The sequence below is a fragment of the Protopterus annectens genome, chromosome 3.part0 (genome assembly GCF_019279795.1).
Source record: "Protopterus annectens isolate FY-2018-M chromosome 3.part0, PAN1.0, whole genome shotgun sequence".
Classification (NCBI taxonomy): domain Eukaryota; kingdom Metazoa; phylum Chordata; order Ceratodontiformes; family Protopteridae; genus Protopterus; species Protopterus annectens.
In genome coordinates this window covers 105,660,223-105,678,484 of record NC_056731.1, presented here as the reverse complement: position 1 = coordinate 105,678,484, position 18,262 = coordinate 105,660,223, and positions in this window count along the sequence as shown.

Sequence of the window (18,262 nt, the reverse complement as noted above, 5' to 3'; positions counted from 1 at the left end):
TGATTGGGGCCCAAAAATTAACTGGCTGCTGACAGGTTCGGTGCTAACTTCTCCCCCCCCTCACCCCCACATGGAGACATATCTCTACCAGAGGATTGTAGATCCTGGAACTTCTGTAACACACAGGTGGGAAATGCTCTCTCCAAGGCAGTAAACACAGCATCCATGGGACCAGATGGTGTCCCAGCTGTGTACTCCATGAACTCAATGGGGAATTAAACCCACAGTTAGGACAGCTGTTTAATCTTAGCCTCACCTCAGGATACGTCCCCAAGTAGTGGCACAAGGCGACTGTAGTCCCACTTCACAAGGATGGTGCATCCACTGACCCTGGTAATCACCATCCCATTAGCTTGACATGCCTTATCTGCAAAGCCATGAAAAAGGATCATGATGGAAGTCATACATAATGACATAGGGGACTTGCATACTTTGGATCCAACACAGTTTGGCTTGGTCAAATGCAGATCATGCCTTTTAAACGTGTCTGACATTTTAGGATCAGTCACCAAGGCCATTGATGAGGGCAAAGCAGTCCATACAGCCTACCTCGACCTGGCAAAGGCCTTCAACACAATACCCCCCTCAGGTATCATTGATAAACCCGTCAGCTTGAATGTACAGACATAATTTGCCAGATGGGTTGCAAACTGGCTAAGTGACAGAACCCACACGGTCATAGTTGCTGGCGCCATGTCATACTCACAGCCGGTCACAGGTGTTGTCCCACGGGGCTCAGTCCTGGGTCCACTATTTTTCCGCATCTACATTTCCAAAGTACAAGCAAACACAGGGGGGTTATGGCTGACAATGTTTGTAGATGACTGCAAACCGGGTGCCATAGTCGGACACACATCTGACACAGATATCCTTCAGAAGGGCCTCACAGCTATGGATAACTGGTGCCAGAGACATGGCCTACAGCTAAATGCCGGGAAATGCATAGTCATACCCTTTGGGAAGAACAAGGTTACCCCTAGCTACCATATAGGTGGCAATCCACTGAGCACAGAGGGAGTTACCAGGGATCTGGGGACCCGTGTTGTCGGTAACCGTTTGTTCGACACACACGTTGCTAACGTAGTTAGGTAGACCTTCTACATTGCCCACCTGATCATGAAGGGATTCACATCTAGATCAGGGGAGGTCATTGTCCCCTTGTACTCATCACTCATTAGAGCTATGATTGAGTACGATGCCCCGTTCAGAATGTATCTGACCTGACACCTGCAGCAGCTGGAAAGGCCCCGACAGTTCATCCACAAACGGATGCAGGGTCTCAGGAATATGTCTTATGCTGACCGACTGACAGGGTTCCATCTCTATTCCGTCACATACCACTTGCCCAGAGGTGACCTGTGCCTGGCATCCAAGGCCAGGTCGAACCCGGATTTGATGACTATGCTTCACCTAAAGAATCTAGATCCCTCAGAACCACAAGGGCAGGTGACGTACACCTTGACACTTTCATTAATAGAACGTGCTGGTGGGACAGATTCATCACCCAGACACTCACTATGCTGTGGAACAACATCCCACTACATGTGAGGCAGAGCACCTGGCTGGCCTTGTTTTAGTATTTTGACAAGGATGTCTGAATTGCTTTATTCAACTAACCTTCTAAATGAATATTTACTTTACCACATTTTGAATCTTTACATTCCATTGATATATTTTACATTAGTCATAATCATAGTGTTTATCTCTATATATTAGGGTTCATTTATATTACTAGGTGTGTCTCGTTCTTTTAATATAGTGGCACAATCCCTAGAACATATGTATGTAACTTATACACTCAGACACTTGGAAAACATTATGTTGGTTCTTCTTTCATATTTATACACATATTTTTATTTTCGCTGAAGAATATACATTTTGAAGCAATGTCTGATTTACTCACTGTGTGCAATCTGTAACCCGAGTAGAGTTTTTAGCTTGTTCGCCTTTAAGGCATTTAATTAATACTTAGCACATCTTATTTACTGCCCAATTAAGGGTTTTAAATGTAGTAGGTTGAACTGCATTGTATGTATTCTGAAGAAGTCTGCTTACGAAGCAGACGAAAAGCGCTTCATTAAACTATGGTGACTGCATTCAATTCCTGGTGGGCTCTGAGTGGTCACCGACCGTTTCTACAGTAACTCATGTTTGCTTTGGACTTTCTCATCTGGTTCTCTGTGTTATTTGTATGGGGAATGTCAAGTGTAGTCCCTATGTGTATTACCTGTGTAATGCCTTACTGCGGCAGTGTAATACCACCGGGTTTGCAGTTATGGGTGTCATCTTGTTCATACGCTTGTCCATCCATGTGAATTGCCTACTGGACACTGGTATAGGGCTGTACACATTTCACACCTGCATTTAGCATTCTCCGGTGGATGCTTTGCATTATTAGTAGGGAGTAAGGCAGGTACTATGCCCACATCCCTCCCATGGGGCGGGACAACGGATTATCTTCCAGACAACACAGAGCCCCATTTCTGCATACCCAAAATCCCATGGCTGCAACCCTCGACAGTACCCATTACACATCCTTCATGCGTGCGGGACTGGGATGTGGATGCACATGTATGGACACGTCGATCTGGGTATTTCTGTTCATATGTCCTGCATTTCATGGACACTTGTCAGCAACCTTAAACACGCTGGTGGTGCATATGTCTAACTGTGCCATAGTCACGGCTATATCATCGTCTATTGTTCGGACACGGCTAGAGTGGGTTCTGTGAGAATGTATTTTTGGGTCCTTCAATGGACACCAATGTGCATATGTAAAGTTAGATGTTCCTGGACTGTGTCCAACTGGCCAGTGCTTTTCACTGCTGCTGTATGTTCCCCAATCGCGGATGTCTGTTTGACTACCCATTCTACGTGGTGCTACGTAACCAGGTGATTTAGTACTGTGAACAAATGGTATACATCCAGAGATGCAGGTTAGCAACTGCTTCAAATAAACATCAGACGTCCCAATAGGACATATCCATCACTGTATTTTCAACATAACACCACCGGAACATGTTGATCCCCTATGTATTCATTGAAGCATGTTGTCTTCATAGGTGGGAATGCCATAGTTTACATATCCTAGTTGACGTTGTGGGTGTGCCATTAGTATGTGTTCCACAGGTCACCCATCTGTTCCGCTGTATGGTAGCGAGTGTTCCCCATTTTGTTGCTGGCAGATTGAGTGCTGTGTACGCCGGTGTTGGCACAGCGGTCCAACTTTGTATGGGGAATGTCAACTGTAGTCCCTATGTATATTTCCTGTGTTATGCCTTACCGCGGCTGTGTAATTCCCCCGGGTTTGCAGTTGTGGGTGCCATCTTGGTCGTACGCTTGTCCATCCATGAGAATTGCCTACTGGACACTGGTATAGGGCTGTACACATTCCACACCTACATTTAGCATTCTCCGGTGGATGCTTTGCATTATTAGTGGGGAGTAAGGCAGGTGCTACGCACACATCCCTCCCACGGGGCGGGACAAAGGATTACCTGCAAAACAACACCGAGGCCAATTTCTACATACCCAGGATCCCTTGAGTGCAACAGTCGACACTACCCATTACACATCCTTCATGTGTGCTGGACTGTGATGTGGACGCACTTCTATGGACTCGGTACCCTGGGTATTTCTGTGCATATGTGCTGCATTTCATGGACAGCTATCATCAACATTGAACACGCTTGCAGTGCATATGTGTAACTGTGACGTGGTGACGACAATGAGTTCACGTATGTGATGACGGAAGCTGGCAGGCATTCGAAGAATGAAAATTTTTGGGTCCTACAATGGACACCACTGTGCATATGTAAAGTGTAGAGCTTGTCGGACTGTGTCCTTGTGGCCAGTGGGTTTGACTGCTGCTGTGTGTTCACCAATCGCGGATGTCTGCTTGACTACACATTGTGTGTAGTGCTATGGAAACCATGTTTTCCGAGACCAGAACCCAATGGTGTACATCCAATGTTGCAGGTTAACAACCGCTTTAATTAATCCCCAGAGGTCCCGGTTGGGAAGTATCGCCACTTTATTGTCGGAACAACACCTCCAGACTAGGTAAATCACGGGAACTTTAGCCCGGTCTTACCGGCCATTTGCAAGTGTAATTAGCAGACACGTGTCAATACATGTATGATAATACATATTGTCATGCCGAAGTTAATCTATGTTATTTGGACAATGGCTTCTGCTATTGGCATCCATTGCTGTGAGTGTTGCCGGTTACCATACACATTGCTTGCTCAGAGGCAGAATTCACAATTCTGAACACTACTGTGGTCTCCTTTAAGGACCCTGAGCCAGTGGTCAACAGTACTGCAGCCACTGCATCACTCACATATGCCGTCTACTGGTACCTACAGGACTGCATGGATCAGGCATTCCCTTACCCAACTGTGGTTCATTGTACCAATGCCAAGCATCCAGTGTGGTGTACCCCAGCCATACACAAGCTGTACAACGAGAGGAGGTGGCTACTACAAGGCGGAGCAGACACCTTGGGAGGTATGAGACCCTTGGTCATTATATGTGTACAGCTACACGCTGTCATGACAAGGTCCAGGGCACGTTCCACAGATATATCTACATGGACCTAGCTGACAATCATACAGCCTTCATTTGCTATGCTCGACACCTGGGAGGTCACTCCCACATATGCTCTGACTGGGTTCACGATGATGTGGAGTTTACTCAGCATACACACATTGCCAAAATACGGGCTGACAAGTTCGGTGAGGACATCTCCACACCCTCCCCCCCACATGAAGAGATGTCTGAACCAGTGGTTTGTGGTCCCCAAATGTTCTGTGACACACGGGTGGGACATGCTCTCTCCAGGGTAGTGAACATGGCATCCATGAGACCAGCTGGTGACCCGTCTGTGTACTCCACTATCTTATTGAGGAATTAGACCCACAGTTAGGACAGCTGTTTCTTTGTAGCCTCACCTCAGGTAATGTACCCAGGTTGTGTCGCACGGTGACTGTAGTCCCATGTCACAGGGCCAATGCCTCCACTGACCCTGTTTATTACTGTTCCATTACCATGAGGAGACCTATCTGCAAAGACATGGGGAGGGATCATACTGCGGCTTGTAGATGAAGGCATAGGGGACCTGCATACTTTGCATCTCACACGGTTTGGCTTGCTCAGGGGCGGTTCATGCCTTTAAAGCATGGTTGACGTTTTCGGGACAGTCACCGAGGCCATTGATGGGGGTCTTGCAGTCCATACAGCCTACCTCGACCTGGCAAAGGCCTTCAACACATTACCCCCCTCAGGTATCGTTGATAAACCCATTGGCTGGGATGTGAACACGTACATCACAGGATGGGTTGTAAACTGGCTACGTGACACAGCCCATGCGGTCATAGTTGCTGGCAGCATGTCAGACCTACTGCCTGTCGCAGGCAGTGTCCCATGGGGCCCTTCCCTGGGTCCACTCCTCTCATACATCTACATTTCCACAGTACAGGCACACACAGGGGTGTTATGGGCAGCATTGTTTGTAGATGACTGCGAAACAGGTGCCATAGTGGGACGGACATCTGACACAGATATCCTTCAAAGGGGCCTCCCAGATATGCATATCTGCTGTCAGGGACATGTCCCACAGCTAAATGCAAAGTAATGCAACATCATACCTGTCGAGGAGTACTACGTCAGCCATGTCCAGCATATGGGTGGGAGTCCACTGAGCGCAGGAGTGATTACCAGGGATCAGGGGACACAGGTTGTCGGTCACCATTCATTCAACACACACGTTGCTATCGTGGTTTGGTGGGACTTCTACATTGCACACCTGTTTGTGCAGGGATTCACATCTACATCAGGGTAGGTCATTGTCTCCTTGTACTCATTACGTGTTACACCTATGATTGACTACATTGCCCCATTCGGAGGGTATCTGACCCAACACCTACAGCAGCTGGGAAGGCCTCATAGGTTAATTGTCATACAGATGCAGGGTGTCATGGATTTGTGTAATGCTGCCCCACTTGTAGGACCTCTGCCCCATTCGGTCACATACCTGTTGTTCAGTGTTGACCTGTGCCTGACATACAAGGCCATGTCAACCCATATGTCATGTCTATGCTTCACCTACTGTATCTGCATCCCTCAGAACCACAAGGGCAGGTGACATGAACCTTGTCACAGTCATTAATGGGATGTGTTGGAGTGACACATACGTCACCCGGACAATCACAATGCTGTGGATCTACATCACAGTACATGTGAGACAGAGATCCTTGCTAGCCTTGTTCAGGGGTATGTTGTCCATTGGCTGGGGGATTGCAGATATAGGCCAGGGATTACATCATTATCAGTGCTTGACAGAGGTACAGCAATATCATAAGTATTTTATCTCCGGCCCAGAAGGTTGGCAAAGGAATCCTAACTATGGTGTAGGGTTATGGCTGAACTTGGGTCAATGGCCTACCCTGTACCTATGGACCTATGAACCTATATTCATAGTGTGTCCCATTTACACTTGTCTATCCCCTATCCTCTTTCTCATGTGTATATTTCTGTGGCATGTGATTGTCCTCTGTATTACTTGCAGGTATGCTGTCTACAGTGCACATACGTCACAGTTGATTACAGTGTATCTGTGTCCCTAACACTGTGATACTGAGGACTACCACACATCCTTCACAACATTACATGCATATGTCCATTCTATTCTTCTTTGGCCTATGGGGGGGTGTTAAGGCAACAATTACACATGTCCCTGTTTGTGCATGCTTCATGGTGGTGTTTGACCAGCCTCTGTTGCAGTCGTGGGTTGGACGGTAGTGTTTCTGTGTGTTTGGCATGTGTTTTTATTGCCGGTACATCTGTGGGAGGTGTGGTTGGCACATGTTCCTCTTTGCAGGGAGCCCCATCCTGGGGTTTTGTGTCATGCATCTGCACTTGGCACGTGCCATATGTCCTGTGCTATTCCCACAGTGGTGTATGCCTTCATGCACTACTACTGCGTGTTACTGGCTGTTTGTATGTGGTACACATGGTGATTGTGGTGGTTGGCTTGACCTATTCCCATGCTAGAATGTACACATCTGTCAATTACGTTGTTTAAATCAAACTGTAACACTCATTAGTCTTTTCAAAATGACAGTCAATAACACAGGAAGCTCAAATTCACAACGTTTTAATAGTGTGCACCAGGAGGCAAATAACTATGCAGTACAAGTATAGAGTTTTGTCTGACTCTATACAGGAAACAGCTGTATGAGTATTGTGTTTACAATCATCTTTTGCCCACCTTAATGATGTGGTCAGTCACATGGCATTTACATCACTATAGTCCACAATATTGTATTCCTACAACAGTGCTAAGGTAATGATTATTAAATGTTTTCCCATGAGAATAGCACAGCCTTGCGAGCCACATAGTCAATTAGACTGTCCTTCTGTAAATTCTGCTCTGTCAAGGTTCCAAGCCTGTTCAGATACGGTCGTCAGTTAATTTCCTACTAGGTTCCTTTGTCTCTCTGGTGAGCAGCTGTACTCTGTCTTAGATAAAGCTCACAAGGCCATCCTCCTCAGTGGAAGTATGAAAGATATACCTGTACATACATTTATTATTCTCTAACCCAGCAGATGACTAATGCTGAATGACATACGCCTGCTGCACTGGTTACTGCCAGGGTCAGGGTTCGATCACACTGCAGCTACACTACAGGCAATTACATGCATGATAAGTTCTACTGCCATATTGTAAAATAGAATAATATGCATTATACACTATTTGCTTCTAAACTAGCACGTCATATATATGTTTAAATATATATTTTTCTAACATTCTCCCTCCTTTGATTGCTTCTATTCTATCCAGAAACATATACAACATTATTTCATTCCCTAGCCTCTTCCTCTCTGGAACGTTTAACTAGGCAAGTCATTTGTTGTACATTTCAGAAAGGATTTCATTTGGTATTAACAAATACCAGTACAGGTCTTGATACATAGTCTCGGGTACAGATACGTCGACAGAGTCCCTGACTAATACTGTCATACAAAGTATCCCGCAACAGACACATGCTCCCAATATGAGCAGAACAACACAAATGGCAATCAAGATATTCAGTATGAGTGAACCCCATCCACCAAATGGTTTCTGGAAATAGTTCGTCAGTGGGTTTGGGCCTGGTTCTGCCATGGCTGATACCTGCTGTATTACCTCTAGGTGGGCGTTGATATCATGCTTATTCTGTGGTACTTACACACAGCGGTCTTCTTTGATAAGCGCCAAGACGCACTTCTCCCGCCAGGGTGCAGTCATGAGCCATTACATTTTGTGACACAACAGTTCTCATTGCATTCAGTTCATCAGTCACAAGTTCAAGAGCGAAAAGTCGCATTGCTCATTCCTCCGAGAGGTTTTGACAACTTCCTCTGTTCCCTGATTGATTTCACTACTCCACAAGCTGGGATTGTTCCAGCCCAGGATATAACACTGTCACTCAGGTCCATATGAGTCAATATTCTTTTATCTCTTGCAGAAGAATGATTTTTCAGAACAGCTTCCATTTCACCCACTGGATTAGTAGGTTTCTCGACTGTGTTCCCAGTTCTTCGAGCTATATCTCTTACAGTTCGGTTCGTACCCAGAGGCAATTGTGCAGTATGTCATATGACTGGAGCCAGATAACCCAAAAATCAACTGCCGGACCAATTCTCAGCTAACCATTGATATGCTTTTTTCCCACAAACAAAATTACAATATTCTACTTTACTACTGATGCGGGTTAACTCTGCATGTAACATTTTCCTGTCTATAACAGAGGACTGTTTATACAATTCAGGATGTTTCTGCACATCTTTCCACGTTGTTCTCATGAAGCTTAAATACAAATCATGAATGGTACTACAACTAGTACTGTGATCTTTGGCTGTTATATGACATTTCTAACACACAGTTATGTTACATTTACTCCCACCAACTTGGACTGTATCATGTTTATGAAAACAAACTATTCCTTTTTGTGTAACAGGTAAGTACAGTGCCACTTTGTCCTGTGATCTCACAGAACCTGTATCAAAGTGTAAATATTCACAAGTCTCAATCTATCCCCAAGGGGACAACATACATTGGAAGTCCTCCATATGATGTAGGTATGGCAATACAAAGACAGCAATTTGAAATGTTCATAGTCTGTACATGCACACGCGTCATGCCTAGGTATGTGTTGAAGTTTGGATGCCACTCTGTGGCCAGTTCATCACGTATCACTATTTGTATCTGTGTAGTTATATGCAGGTAAGGTCCCAGCAAATGTAAAGTCACCACAAACATGATTAATAGGTGTATGATCAGTAGGACAGTAAACCAAATGTCTTTGGGGTTGCTTTGTATTGTTATACACTCTGGCCCGGGTGATTCTGTCTCTATGGTATATCGGCTACAACATGTAAATCAGACTTGATATCCTTTACCAGTTTGAAAAAGGTGAGGTGAACCCAGGACGACCTTTACGCAAACTTTACTGCAGTAGGCGTTGACAACAGTACCTGGTACGGACCTTCCCACGTTGGACTCGGCAAGTTACTTTTTTGGATAACAGTGAAACACACCCAGGATACTGGAGTCAGCTATGCGTCCAGCTTCGCTTGCTCTTTATCTGTAAAAGAGTTTAACTGCAAAACAGTGTTAGTGGTTAACAATCCTCTCATGTAACTTGCTAATGAGCCATCGACCTCCAGCTCTGCAGGCATGACAGCTTTCCACTGTGGCACATAATATGCCATTCCAAATACTACTTCGAAGGGGGTCAAACACTTTACATTTGGAACTGTTGTCATGCTCGGCAATGCTAGAGGTAGACAGCAAATCCAACTCGTCTGGGTGTCACCCATCAACCTCCTCAACTTATTTCTCGGGATCCCATTGTACCTTGCCACCAGTCATGCTGACTGTGGGTTGTACATGCATTAATTATTCATGGAAATCCCAAATAATCCCCCAGGTTGCTGGATTGTCTGGTTCACAACATGTGTTCTATTGTTACTGTAGCTTCTTTACAGTATGCCAGATCTAGGGATACTTTATTTTACTGGGACCTTTGCCACTGTTGCTGCATCCGGATTCCTGGTTGGGAATGCTTCTACCCATTTTGATAATATATCTATAATCACTAAACAGTATTTCTTCCCTTCACATTTATTCAGCTGTATAAACTCCATACAAATAGTATGGGACGGTTATGGTGGTGTAGGGAAACCCACTCCCTTCGGTTTAAATGCTCCCTGTGCATGATGTCTACTGCAAATATGACACGCTGCTCATGATGTTTGTATGTGGTTCCTAATTCCGTATGTTAGGAATATTCTGTTAACCAACTGTACCATCCCCCCTGTTGAGACATGGCTCTACCCATGTCTCAACAAAGCAGCATATCTGAATACATTAGACGTTAATATTGGCTTTCTCACTGTGGATATGTACAGTCCGTCTTCAGGGATTGCTCCTCGTCATACCCACGTATGCTTTTCTGCTTTCGTAGTTGATGTTTGCATTGTTTCTAACATTTCTACATCTAGAGTGTCTGAGGATTGTCATTCCTCAGTCAAAAAGACACTTTCCGACTGTGAGGCTGCTTGTTTTGCAGCTACATCAGCTCGTGCCTTACCTTTCCTACTGTTATCCTGTTGCTTTGTATGAGCTGCACATTTACAATTAGCTACTTTAGTGGGTAACTGAATGGAATCTAATGCATTCAAGATCAATTGCGCATGATTAATCGGTTTACCGGTGGATGTTATCATTCCCCTATTCTTCCACTGCTGCTCATAAACATGCACTGTAGAGACAACATACTGACTATCGGTATAAATGTCCACATATCTGTTTTTCGCTAGAGTGCAAGCATGTGTTAAAGCTATCAATTCTGCTGCTTGAGCAGACACGTTATGCTGCAGGGGTTGGGCATCTACAATCTCATTATCAATAACTACTGCATAACCTACTTGATTCTTTCCTGTAGGACTCTTTCTACATGATCCGTACACATAAACTGTCACCTCTGCATCATCTAAGGGTATATCAGTGATATCCTGTCTGTGTACAGTTATTTGCTCCATTTCCTGTAGGCAATTGTGTGGTGTGCCATACACAGGTGTCGGATGTGACGTTGATAGGTTTAATGTTGTACAACGTTCAATCACCATATGAGGTTGACTCAGGGGTATGGTCAAACAAGAAAGATGTCTAGCACGGGTCAGGAATGCTATTTTCTCTTGCAGCAAAATGATCGCAACTGCTTGAGACACTCTCACAGTGAGAGGGTGGAATAATAACATTGATGCCGAGGCCTGTACTGCCATGTGTGCTGCAACAACTGCCTGTACACAATGTGGCACTGACCATGCCACTGTGTCCAACTGCGATGAGTAGTAAGCTATGGGGCGTTGCTTACTTCCATGCTGTTGCGTCAAGACTGACGTCATATATCCCTGCTTACAATCTACAGTCTGAAAACATCTGTTATGATTATTCGGGAGACCTAAAACAGATGTTGAAGCTATCAATCGTTTTAGTCTGCAGAAAGATGTTTCTGCTACTGGAATCCAGTGTAGTATATCTTGTGCTGCCATAGGTGTATTAAAGATTAAAGCAGACAATAGAGCTGATTCCAAAGCATTGTTTGGTAACCAGCTTCGACAAAAGTTAGTCGGCCCAGGAAGGACATCATTCCCTTCTTGGTAGTTGGCTTGGGTGCTTGTGAAATTGCTGCCTTCCTATCGTCATCTAATGTTCTACCCTCCTTGGATACCACATATCCCAGGTACTTGACCTGTATTCTCCGTAGTTGCAATTTATGCTTGCTTAATTTATGTCCCTGTTCTGCTGAATATTTCAATAATGCTATTGTATCTTCCCTACATTGCTGCTGGGTAGGGGCCGCAAGCAGAATATCATCCACATAAAGTAGAACTTGACTGGCCCCGGGTGGAGTAAACACCGCATGTTGCTAGCCATCTCCTGTGCGAATATCGTTGGACTTTCACAGTATCCCTGCGATAGCCGGGTATGGCTGTATCTGTTACCCTGAATGTAAATGCAAAACAATACGGACTATCTGGATGTATAGGTATTGAAAAGGAAGCATAGTTTATATGTACCACGGTAAGGTACTTCTGTGGCGGGTTCATAGCATTCAATATAGTGTGTGGGTCTGCACCATCGGTACCCTAGGTATTATTACATGATTTACAGCTTGTAAATCCTGTACCATCTGCCATTCCCCCTTTGCTTTTCTATCAGAAGATACAGGGGTATTGCATGGTGAATAGTGATTACTTTGTAGATGGGGAATTCCCTCTGTGACTTTCCAGATATCTTCTGGTGTCTACGGTCTATACACTAAGGGAGTTGTGTCCTGGCCTTCCTGTCCTGCATGAGGGTTCTGTACTTCAATTAAATGACAGATATCCTCACTCTGTTCTAGTGACTCTCTTCTTACTTGAGTGTCCCTAGGTATTTTACGAGTTCGGGATGTGGTTTCAATAGCTTCTCTTACATTTGGTCGTTGTGATACCTCTGTTGCCACAGGATAACGTGGGGGGGACTAGCCTGCCCTCCCGCTTCATATCCTGGATGTGGTATCGGAGGTGGTAGGGGGGGGGCTGTTGCTACTACTGTATTATTATCTTCTTTGTGTACGTATGATGCTTTCGCATTTTTAGTGTTCTGTTCCCTTCGGTTCACTACCTCAATCCACCTATGTGCTTGAGGGATACCCAATTGTCGCTGTTTTTTAGACTGCACATCTTAGGGTTGCCACCTTTTCAAATGCAGAAAGTGGGACATTAGTGTTAGGAACGTGGGATTTTGCAGGGCAAAACATACCCACGGCCAGTACAAAGGACAACAATTCACTTTTTGCCAGAATAGCAACCTATTCTTGTAGCATTTGAGTTGCTTATTCTGTTTATTATGATATTTTGGTGTTTCAGATACAAAATAACTGTTTTATGCTACCATTAAAGAAGATATAGGAAATATTTTTGTCCTAAGATATCAGGACATTTGCCATTTGTTCAGTTTGTTTGCAGGACACAACTGGCCAAAGAGGGACTGTCCCTCGCAAAGTGAGACAGGTGGTTACCCTAGAACATCTGCGTCACATTTTAAGTGTTTCCAATGCTTCAATAACGATATTTTATCTGATATACCATCAATGTCAATTTATTACCCCATTTTGCAGAATATCTCACATTATGTGCTCTCTGCAATTGCATATACTTCACATCAGTCGTCAAACGCGGATCTCACGATCTCTTAGTGCACTAATCTCCCATGTCTTCTACACGACTGTTACGTAACCCTTCTCTCGTACCATGTGGTATCTCCTTCCCTGTATCCACTGTAGTGTCTACAATGACTATTTACTCTACTCTGTGTTCCCCTGATCTATGTCCAGATTTAAAACTACTTGGATTGGTCTTCGACCTGCTATCACAACTGTTAACAGAAACACAATGTAGCCTGGTCCCTGATCTACAATAGAGACGAAGAGGCAAACTCTCCTTACCTGAGCCTCCTGTTTATGACTGCACGTTTTCTTCTTGGGATCCAGTTTTCCACTTTTCAGCCACAGATCAGACAGTGGACAGCCTCTTTACACACAACAATTCAGTCGAGGTCTTTTCACTCAAGAAGAACCATGTAGGCAAATTCTCCTGCGCAGATGTCTAACCACCCATGCACTCTGACCTGTAGCTTACCAAGGGAATTCCGGCTAAGAAGGACCACAATGTCAAATAAGTTGTTAAAACCAAACTGTAGAAATCAGTAGGCTTTTCTAAGTGACAGTCAATAACACAGGAAGCTCGGGTTCACTACGATTTAGTAGTGTACACAGGCAGGCACAAAACTATACAGTCCAAGTATGAGAGTTTTGTCTGACTCTATACAGTAAGCAATTTCTTTATATAGTGTTTACAATCAGCTTTTGCCCACCTTACTGATGTGGTCAGTCACAGGGCATTTCCATCACTATGGTCCGCAATATTCTATTCATACGAGGGTGCTGAGGTCATGCTTTTAAAATGTTTTCCCATGAGAATAACACAGCCTTGCAAGGCACCTGGTCAATTACAGTGTCCTTCTGTAATTGTTGCTGTTTCAAGGACCCTGGACTATTCCGATACAATAGTCAGTTCATTTCTTACTACGTTCCTTTGTCTCTCTGGTAAGGAGTTGTACTCTATCTTCGATAGAGCTCACAAGGCCATCCTCCTCAGTGGAAGGGAGGATGTTATACATGTACATACATTTATTTTTCTGTAACCCAGCAGATAATTAATGCTGAGAGACATAAGCCTGCTGAACTGGTTACTGCCAGGGTCAGAGTTCGATCACACTGCAGCTAAGCTTCACCAATTACATGCATGATCATTTCTACTGCCATATTGTACAGTACAATTCAATGCATTATATACTATTTTGCTTCTAAACTGGCACTTCATATGTGTTTCTATATATATTTTTCTAACAACATCCATCCGGCCATATGCAAGTTGTTCCGTCCTTTACCTTGACCGTGGGTGTTTGGCCGTCCAGCAATGCTACTCTCCACATTTGATGTCCCACCTTCCCCTTTTGTGCCTGTGGCACCCTGTTAGGACATCCTGTTTGGTAGGCACATGTTCCGCTATATGTGTTTGACTTGTCTGCATAGCTAATCATCTGTGCGGTAGTTCAACATCCAGACTTGTCCACATGTGTACAGTTATGTGCACCGTAGTGTGTGCAAACCTGTAGGGTTTGGACGGGTAGATACCACATGCGGGATGTACACATTCTGCAGACACATTCACATGCAGCCATTTCCATATCTGTACCTGAGGTGGGTTGGTGACATGTGGGGTACATATTTGCCCGCGTGGCACTGCCTAAAACAATACTTCTTACCACATTTCAAGTATGCCCATTGTGTGTAGGTGTGTAGCTGCACAAGGCTGCTAGCTGGTTTGGGTGCACAGGCGTACATGGGTGGGACTTACATGCTACAATGGGGCTATTGTGTATTACATTTGCATGCATGGGTTCTGCTTCTGGATATTACGCTTAGACATATGCCATCCTGTGTATGCGACAAACACGTTGCTGGGTGTGGGACATGTTGCTATGCACATGTTTGCCTGTGTTTAGGGTATCTTGGTTCCTTCCTATTGTTATGTCGACACAGCTACCCGGCTGTGTACTCTCACTAATGCTTGTGACCATTATGGTTGCCACCTTTTCCAATGCCCATAGTGGGACATCTTTTGTGGAAACATCTGATTTTGCAGGACAACACATACCCACAGTGAGTGGAGTTGACAGAACTTCACTTTGTTGCCATAATATACGCTTATTCTGGTAGCATTTGGGTTCCTTATTCAGTTTCTTATGCCATGTATGTGTTTCATATACTAAATATATGTTTTATGCTACTATTACAGGTATATTGAGGGAATATTTTTGCCCGGAAATCTCAGGTCATTTGCCATTTTTCGATTTTGCGGACACAACTGTCCAATGAGGGACTGTCCATAGCAAAGTGGGACAGCTGGTAACCCTGGTGACCATGCCCATGTCGCTACTGGGGTTGCCACCTTTTCCAATGGCCAAGGTGGGACATTTTCGGGACTCGCATCAGATTTTACAGGCCGACACATACCCACGGTCACTACATAGCATAGAACTTCACTTGTTTGCCTAAATAAAAGATTATTGTTGTTGCAGTTTGGTTGCTTATTCTGTTTCTTGTAACATTTAGGTATTTTAGTTACAGAAATAACCATTTCATGCAACCATTACATTAAATACGGGATATAATTATGTCCTACAATCTTGGCACATTTGCCGTTTTTAATATTTTTTATCGGGACACAACTGCCCATAGAGGGACTGCCCCTCGCAAAGTGGGACAGGTGGTAACCTTAGTCGCTACTCCTATGTCGGTGCGGCGCGCTGACATGCTGCGGTACACCTTCTCTGGGTATGCCCACTGACGGTGCATTGCGGAACAAACACGGTATTACGAGTATCCTTTGTTCCTTGGACTGGTACACTTAGGGCTTCGTGGGTTGTGTTTGCTTCTCCGTTTTGTTGGGACGGGTACTAGGTTGCATACTCTACGTGCGTTTCATTCTGCATGGGCCCTGGCTGCTGCCATTACTATTATGGGCAGACCGTGGCAGTCAGCACTTTAGGTTGCTCATCGCCTGCAGGCTTAGCCACGCCTCCGGAGGCATCCTACTTGGGCTCGCTCACGTACACTACGCACGTGTCTGTGGTTGCGGCGCGCTCTCATTACTATGCATATGGCGCTACTACGCCGACTATTCACTGCACCGCCGGTGCAGGCCTTACACCGGCCTTGCGCCGAGCTTCATGAATCCCGGGGAAAATCTATTTCCCAAACTGTTGGAGTTCCAAAAATAACATTTCAAAATTGCATTAGGTCTTCCACGTCTTATATAATTTATGTTCTTTCATGTTACTTTTAAAATAAGTTTCATGCACTCTAAAATTTACCCATTTCAAATGTTGTTCTATACATATTTAAATATAATCTGTCTGCTGTATATAATCTGTAATCATATTCATAGTCTTCTCAATATATAATAAACTCATTGTTATACACTTAAAGCTTCCTCGGTTTAATGTCAAATTCTTTTTTCATATTCCCTTTACTACAGTCTACATGTGCTTATGTAAGATTTTTAAATTCTAAGTGCATGTTTTCTTGTTCAATAACACCTTCTGTAATGAAGCCATCTCCCTCTTTACTATTTTTACCTAGTGTTTGTGTTAGCCCCTGTGCTTCATTATCATTTTCTTATTTTGAAAGAACAGTTGTTTATAAATTCTGATAATGTTTTATTAATTTAATGTTTCTTAATTCATTGTTTTGCATTCATTTTCCCACATCCAGGTATATTGACTATAATATCTTCATTTAGGTTCATAGGTAGGTACTAGGCTATTTGCCCGAGGGCATTTATAAGCCTAGCCAGAGTGTGTCGGCTATCGCCGCCCCATTGATTAATTAACTGATCCTCTGTCAAGCAGAGTCAATGAAGTGATCCCAGGGGTGTATTTTCTGTTACCCATCCACTCATCAAGGCTTCTCTTGAAGAGTGTTAGTGAGGAGCTCTGCCTAATGTAGTTTGTAATTTTGTTCCAAAGCATGGGGAGTCTCTGTGACAGGAATCTATCCCTCCAGCATGTTCTATTTATTGTTGTGTGAGGTTTAGCTCACTAGAGCGCATGGGTCACAGTGACTTGGATGTCTTTAGGTGGAGCATGTCCATCAATTCTGAGTTGAACATGGCTTTGTAGGTCAGGCAGTGATTACCTCTGAGTAAGCAATATGCCACTGAGTACAGCCAGAGTTTTTACAGTCGGGTTGCATAGGACATATGTTTGAGGCCAGTAATCCTCTTGGTGAGGTACTTTTGTGGTCTCTCCAGCTGTTGGAAGTGTCTTGTGAGGTACATCCCAAATGGGGCATTGTACTCTATGATGGGTCTGATGAGTGACCAGTAGAGGGGCACTATAACATCTTTATTTCTAGATGCAAACCCTTTAGTAATTAGATGGGCCACATAGAAGGATTTCCTATCTACTTTGCCAATATGATTGTCAAATGAGAGATTACTATCTACCTGGGTCCCCAGATCTCTTATTAACTCTTCTGTATTAAGGAGGCTGCCACCTATGTGGTAATTCGTGGGTGTTTTGTTTTTCCCAAATGGGATAACTATGCATTTTTTGGCATTTAGCTTGAGGCCATGACTTTGACACCAGGTGTCCGTCTCAGTAAGACCCTTTTGGAGGATTTCCGTGTCAGCTGGAGAGTCAGTTATGGCTCCCAGTTTGTAGTCATCAGTGAACTTGGTTAGCCATAGTCCTCCTGTGTTTGCCTGTACATCTGAGAAGTATATGCTGAACAGTAGGGGTCCCAGGACTGAGCCTTGCAGTACACCACTTGTGACTGGTTTAGAGTTGGACCTGGAGCCCGCTATTCTTACCATGTGAGTTCTGTCTGTAAGCCAGTTGGCAACCCATCTCATGACGTAGGGGTTTATATTCAGGCTGGTGAGTTTTTCTGTAATACCCAAGTGGGGAATGGTGTTGAAAGCCTTGGCGAGGTCAAGGTAGGCTGTGTGAACAACCTTTCCCTCATCTATGGCCTTGGTGACTGTCTCGAAGAAGTCAACCAGGTTTAGTAGGCATGATCTGCCCCTAGCAAAGCCGAAC